The sequence below is a fragment of the Bidens hawaiensis genome, unplaced genomic scaffold (genome assembly GCF_021521415.1).
Source record: "Bidens hawaiensis isolate Kalapana, Puna unplaced genomic scaffold, B.hawaiensis_p1.1 tig00000458_1, whole genome shotgun sequence".
NCBI lineage: Eukaryota > Viridiplantae > Streptophyta > Magnoliopsida > Asterales > Asteraceae > Bidens > Bidens hawaiensis.
This window is the reverse complement of record NW_027491030.1, coordinates 3693019-3699709: the sequence shown is the minus strand read 5'-3', so window position 1 is coordinate 3699709 and position 6691 is coordinate 3693019. Positions and strand designations below refer to the sequence as shown.

Sequence of the window (6691 nt, the reverse complement as noted above, 5' to 3'; positions counted from 1 at the left end):
TGAGACATTTTATTTTTCTGGTAATTATTATATGTAATCGTTTAGTTATATTTTTGTCAGAACCCGATAGAAACCCGGCGGGTTTTGTGTCGGGCATACCCTTACGTGTATGTTTTCAAAACCCGCTAGGAAACCCGAAATCCGATGGGAAAACCCGAAACCCGACGGATTTGGGACGAGCTTTAAGAATGAGGTATGGGTTTGGGAATACCAAACCCGACCCATTGACATCTGGCTAAACACGAATTTCTCGGGTTTGAGTTTAAGCTAAACAAGTACATGTCAGTTTTGGGTCGAACCTACAAGCACGTTTAGATAAACCAGTCGTGTCGTGTCATGAATACTCGAATGTCGACATAATGATTGGTTTCGTCGGGTTAAACCCCCCATTTTGCTACTTCTATCTATATTACAGCATTAATGTTGAGTTGATATGCATTCATCCAAAACTTTACATACAAAATTGATTTAAATATATATATATGATACATTATGTATGTACACAAATGTAACATCACAACGATCACACATTAACGATAGGAGATCTCCGAACACCAGCAGTCCCCCGTCGCGACTCTTGCCATTTTGCACTTATTTCCGCCACCACAAGTCTCGTAAGAAACAGCCCTGCCACTAAAGCCGCAGCCATAAGCATAGTGAAAACCGCACTCCAGCTCTGGGTCGAAATGTAACCAGTAACCAACGGCCCGATTGCAGCACCAATGGACCCGGTTCCATCAATAATTGCAGTGACAGTTGCTAGGGCCCGTGAGTTGCCATTCAAGGACCGGTGGGTCCCAAGGTCAGCTGAAACCGCAGTGGTTATGAGTGCGTAGGGCCCGTTGACAAACACACCAGTTACTAACATGAGTATAATGTTTATGGTCATGGACATGTGTCCATAGTTTCGGTAGACGTATAGGGCTGGGATAGCACAATACATGAAGCTTGCAGCTGTAATGGCTCGAGCGTTTAGCCGGTCGGAAATGTGACCGGCTAGGATTCCGCCCACTACACCGCCTACGTCGAATAGTGTAGATAGATTACCAGCTGCCACGTCAGATAAGTACTCTCCATCTATGACTGCAAAAATATCATACATCCATAGTAAAGTTTAGTATTCCAACTTTTTATTTAACTTCAACTGATTAAACCGTGTAAATCCGATTTAAGCATTTAACCCAACCCGTCTTGACCCATTTTAACCCGACCCGTTACCATTCACTAGATCAAGATTCAAGAGAACAATTTACCTGTATGACTAATGTAAAACGGGAGCCAATACAAAAACGTATACGGAACCAACTTCGCAAAAAACAGGCAAAACGCAAACGGTGCAACCCCGGGTATTTTCCACGCTTCTATAAACCCGACCGGTGATTCTTTCTCATCCTTAATCTTCAAACACAAAAGAGGCTTAGTAACTTCAGCCCCAATCTTTTCAGACAAAACCGGTTTATCCCCCATCTTTACTAACCCCTACTGATTCGGGATCAACCGGTAAAAACATAAAAAGCAGCAACCCAACAAATATAATCACCAGGCCCGGAACAACCATAGACCAACCCCATCCATATTTTAAACAATAAGAAGCTATCAAAGACCCGGAAATGTTCCCAACCGACGTATGCGCGTTCCAAACGCCCATAACGAGCCCACGGTTGCCTTTTTCAAACCACTTCCCGATCACAGCAACCACCGAAGGCCAGCCCGTTGACTGAAACAGCCCGGCCAGCATTTGCACTATCAAATAATAATAAAACATATGAATGTTGGCCCAATATCCAACTCCAAATAATGAAGTGAATAAACCGGTTCCCATCATTCCAATAGTCAAGAATATCCTCAGGTTCATTCGGTCTCCTATATGGCCCGAGAAGAACATACCGATAGACTAAACGAATAAGAAAGCTAAGTCTAGGTCTCCGAGCAATGCAGTCCCGTTTGATCCGTTAAACGGGGCCCACCCGGTTCCTAGTAACCATGAAAGTGTTTTGGAACTTAGTAAAGACAAGTTTTCTGGCGATTGAGGGTCAAGTGAGCTTTTTATAATGCTGGTGGTTTTACGAGTCGCGTGGTAGCTTGCGTATGCTAAGAATGTGATTATTAGGACTAGAGCTTGGTGTGTTTTAGATGAGAGGTTTGATTTCTTGATGTATTCCAAGAATCGGATTCCAGGAGGTTTCGTGTTAGTGTGTGTGGTTTCGGGGTATGAGATTGAACCCATGGATGAACAACAGCAAACTGAAATACAAGTACAGTTGAAATCAGTTTAAGTTAAATAAGTGGATGAAGATTGCCTTTATGAACACATGATTGCATTACATAAATATAATTCATATAGTTCATGAGATATAAGTCAAAGTTCATAAAAGCTGAAATCAGATCCAACTAATTATAATCTGATCTTATCAATGCTAGTTTTGTTTATGTTGTCTTGCCGTTTATAGTAACATTTTAAGAAATGAAACCAATATCAAGTTTAAAATCAGGGTGGCCATGGTATATTAAGGGGTGCGAATGAGCCCAAGTTCGACTAGACTCGAGCTCGGCTCGTTTTTAGCACTTTTCCTAAAGCTCGACCTCGGTCTGTTTATTATTTATTAATTAATTTATATATTTTTCAAATTATTTTTAAATTATTTTTTTAAGTGTACTTTTATATATAATATATGTTGTTTAGTTATTTTTATCGTATAATAGATATTATTAATATCTAATACATTAAATAAAAATATATAAATAACAGTCTGGTTTAGGCTCACAAGCCAGCTCGGGCTTGTTTATTAAACACGTTTATTTTAAGGCTCGAGCTCTCGTTTGAGCTTGGCTTGATTCGAGCCATTCTTGGGTAGCTCACGGGCAAGCTCGACTCTAATTAGGATCATTAATCAACCACAAATTGAAATATCCTGAGTCATTTAAATGAAGAAATGACTTCCAAAATAGAAGAATTTGAGTTAAGCGATACACAAATGATTTGAACTCGTTACTCTGTAACAAATATGGAAGACGAATCTAGAAAACTTCCTCTAAGCCGCAAATTAAAACAATATGTGGAAAGTAACTAAACAAAACTACTACAAAACACTAATAAGATGATGATGAGGACGAACAATTCAAGGCTTAGCTAAGAGCAATTAGTTCGAATTATCAATTAAGTATTGTTTAACCTTTAATTTAAACTAATCGTTCATCTTCCTCATCATCTTCTTAGTTTTGCAGTCGTTTTGTTCAGTTGATTTCCACATATTGTTTCAATCGGTGGCGTAAAGGAAGTTTTCTAGATTCGTCTTCTTTTAGTAATAACTAGTTCAAACTCCGTAATAAAAACAGAAGACGGATCTGGAAAACTTCCTTTAAGCCACGGATTGAAACAATATGTGGAAATTAACCAAACAAAACGACTACAACTAAGAAGACGATGAGGAAGACGAACGATTAGTTTAAATTAAAGGCTAAGCGATACACGAATGATTTGAACTAGTTATTACGAATCTAGAAAACTTCCTAAAGCCACTGATTGAAACAAATATATGGATATTAACCGAACAAAACGACTGCAAAGCTAGGAGGAAGATGAATAAGACGAGTCTAAATGTGAATATCATTAAACAGAGGATCGATGATTATTGAATGATATAATGATGGAATTGTACCTAAATATCAGTTTCGATAGGCGGATTGCATGTAGAAATTGGTGGATTGAAGAATTAGTATATTGTTTTGTTCATGTGGTATATGTGAAGGTGGTTTACTTGCTGCTGCTGCTTGTTGTGAGTCGTCATGAATCTCGCATGATCCGTTTTTATAATACAGCAGTTTCTTACAGATTAAGGATTACGGTATTGCCCCCAGGTTATCTTTATAATTACGGTTTTACCTTAACTTATATGTTTCGAATATAAATATACTCGTTTTAGATTTAATATATATTTTGTCTTAGTTCTTAGTACACGTAAGCCACAAAAGAAAAGGCTAATGTGACATTTTTGAGGACCTATAATCTTAAGCCATTTTTCTAGTTTTGAATAGGATAATTAGACTTGGTTGATTCACCCTCGTTCGATTAAGGTACAGGTAATTTCGTAAAGATCGGAAGTGACTCGAGTCAAGGGATACATTGGCTCAACTTGGTCGCACTTGTTTGGGTGACAGTTTAAAGGGTAGTGAATATTTAGAAACGTCAGTGAAAGTTGCGACAAATGTCAATGATTGAATTGGTGTAAATATTCAGAGTATCATGAGTGGATTGTCGTTATGCCATTGAGGGGGTGTTTGGGATTCCTTATTTTACCTACTTATACCTTATTTAAGGCATAAGGTATAAGTTACAATGTTGTAACTTATACCTTATACACTCACAAAATTCAACTTGTAACTTATACCTTATACACTCACAAAATTCAACTTTTCCAAACACCTTATAACTTATAAACCATAAGTTATAAGTTATAAGGAGCAAAAATAAGGAATCCCAAACAGCCCCTGAAATAAACTCAAAAGTTCTAGTGACAAGTATAGACATTGTCATGATGACTACTATATGTTGGCGTCCGTTCTTACCAAAACATATATCATCAGTAAGAAAAATTGCTGCTCAAAATAGTTTATGGGTGCAGTCTTTTTTTTTAAAATAATTAGACTTTAGCGACATGTCATTGTTGATCGGTATGTTGAATTCATCATAATTCAACTACATTTCATGTTTCGTTGATTAGACGAATTAACTTTTGTGGTGTGTCTGTTTGACGTAAATGTCACGAGAAGTCAGAGCCCATATAGCCAAAACTCTCTTTTAAACTTATTATTTACCATATTTCAAAACAATTATGGTAAAACTCTAAACATGATTTTTTATTTATTTTTATTTTTTTAACTTTTTTAAAATTGTTGATAAGTCAGTGATTTTATGAATTATCACCACAAAGCCTAACACAACTCATTTTGTGAACAAGTCAAGTTTGTTAACCTAAAACCTAATTATTAATGTGTCTTGTTTGAGCTATACATGGACTTGTCACCCATGTTTTATCAACCCAGTTTTGACCTCAACTCACGAAAATTCTTAAATCCATCACTAAAAGTCTAAAAGTATGCCTAAGCCGTTATTTCAAAACTCCAAACGCAACTTTGATCACAAAAAAAGAACCCGGCTAAACAAAAACGATATCACCGAATCTAGGTAATTTAAGTTTGGGTATCACCTATTTATCTTATTTTTGAACACTTAGTCGGACAAATATAACTAATAATAACTCAAATCCACACCCGTTTAGCCATTTTTAGGTTAATTATCATAAACATATCCAACTTCAATATAAATGATCAATGTTTGCTAATTTCCAAAGCAACCCATTTTATTATTATTATTATTATTATTATTATTATTATTATTATTATGATGTATGTGGTGGAGATATTTGCCAAATATTGCTGCTGATCAATTATGGGCATGTTTCGTGTTGCTTACAGTTTTGCATGGTCTAGGCCAAAAACCGCCGCATATTGTGGGTATAATAATAGTTTATTAATATGGTTGAACGACTCACTTATAACTTAGATTCAATAATCAATCTTTGTCACTATTTTTGAATTTATATTTACAAGGTGTATGTTTTTAAAAAAATTAACTGTATAAAGAAATTAATAAATGGTTTATAGTTTATAAAATTTATTTAATGTATAACAGTATAACAAGCTAAATCAAGAATTTGTAAATTATTTAAAAACTTCGTAAAATTTCAAAATACTTGAGTTTTATAAAATCAAGAATTTGTTTCAAACTCCATGGTAGCATAATGCAAGTCGGTTCCCAATATGTTAGTTTCTAAAAAATTTGAATAAAACTTGTGAATTGGTAAAACTAAAATTTATTTAGAGTTCTAATAAATTTAAGAATTTATAAAGTCACATAATTCTGGTTATTTTTTTTATATAATATAATAAAAAGTTTATGATGATAATGTTGAAAATGTAAAGAGAAGTTGATGATTGGTTATTAATTGTTTGAAAAACAAAATTATGAGCGATTGATTTAAATGTTTCACATATATACAAAGTCATATAGTCTCTTTCATGTACATACTAGTGTTTCATTTCATATTAAAAGACAAAAAACCTCATTCATAAAATTTTAAAAGGTTTGAACAACTATTCAAATTTTAGACAACTCAAATTCTCGAACGTGCTAGTTACTACACATTTCAAAACTTAAATATTTTCATTTTTTCTAACTATTGTTGTTACGCTACTTGTTATGCCCTAGTGCCTACTGCGTTAACGAGCCAACGAAGCGCTATTGGGTGAGCGACATTATGTTCACGGCCCCATACGGGTTTTTCATGGGGGTGAGCGGGAATTTTTTTTTTATACAAACCATTGAATAATATTTTTGTCGCATTTTAATAAGCAAAAAACTATATAAAACATTAATTAATTAATTAGGAAATAATTGTTTACTAGATAAATAGTCATAGATGTATAGTACGTTACTTAAGGAGTTGGCTAGTTAAAGTTTACCGTTCACATGCTAATGACGTGGCGTTTTAACAAGCAAAACTTGTTAAATCATAATAAATAGCCTTAGGAGGGAGTCCTCCCATCTTCGATATTATATCTCACATTTCACATCAGCGCCAAATCAGTTTTTTACAGTTTCTTTTTGTTTTTCCTCATATATCATGGCATC

At 34.9% G+C, this 6691-nt stretch overlaps 1 pseudogene across 1 annotated transcript; it reads right to left on the bottom strand.

Annotated features, from left to right (window-relative positions):
- Positions 1-450: 450 nt before the first annotated feature.
- Positions 451-3901, bottom strand: LOC143626980 (putative glycerol-3-phosphate transporter 1; annotated as a pseudogene). Its single transcript, XR_013152520.1, has 3 exons — positions 3660-3901; positions 1254-2244; positions 451-1083 (listed from the first exon to the last, which is right to left on the bottom strand). The product of XR_013152520.1 is annotated as a putative glycerol-3-phosphate transporter 1 (transcript).
- Between the last annotated feature and the right edge of the window lie 2790 nt (positions 3902-6691).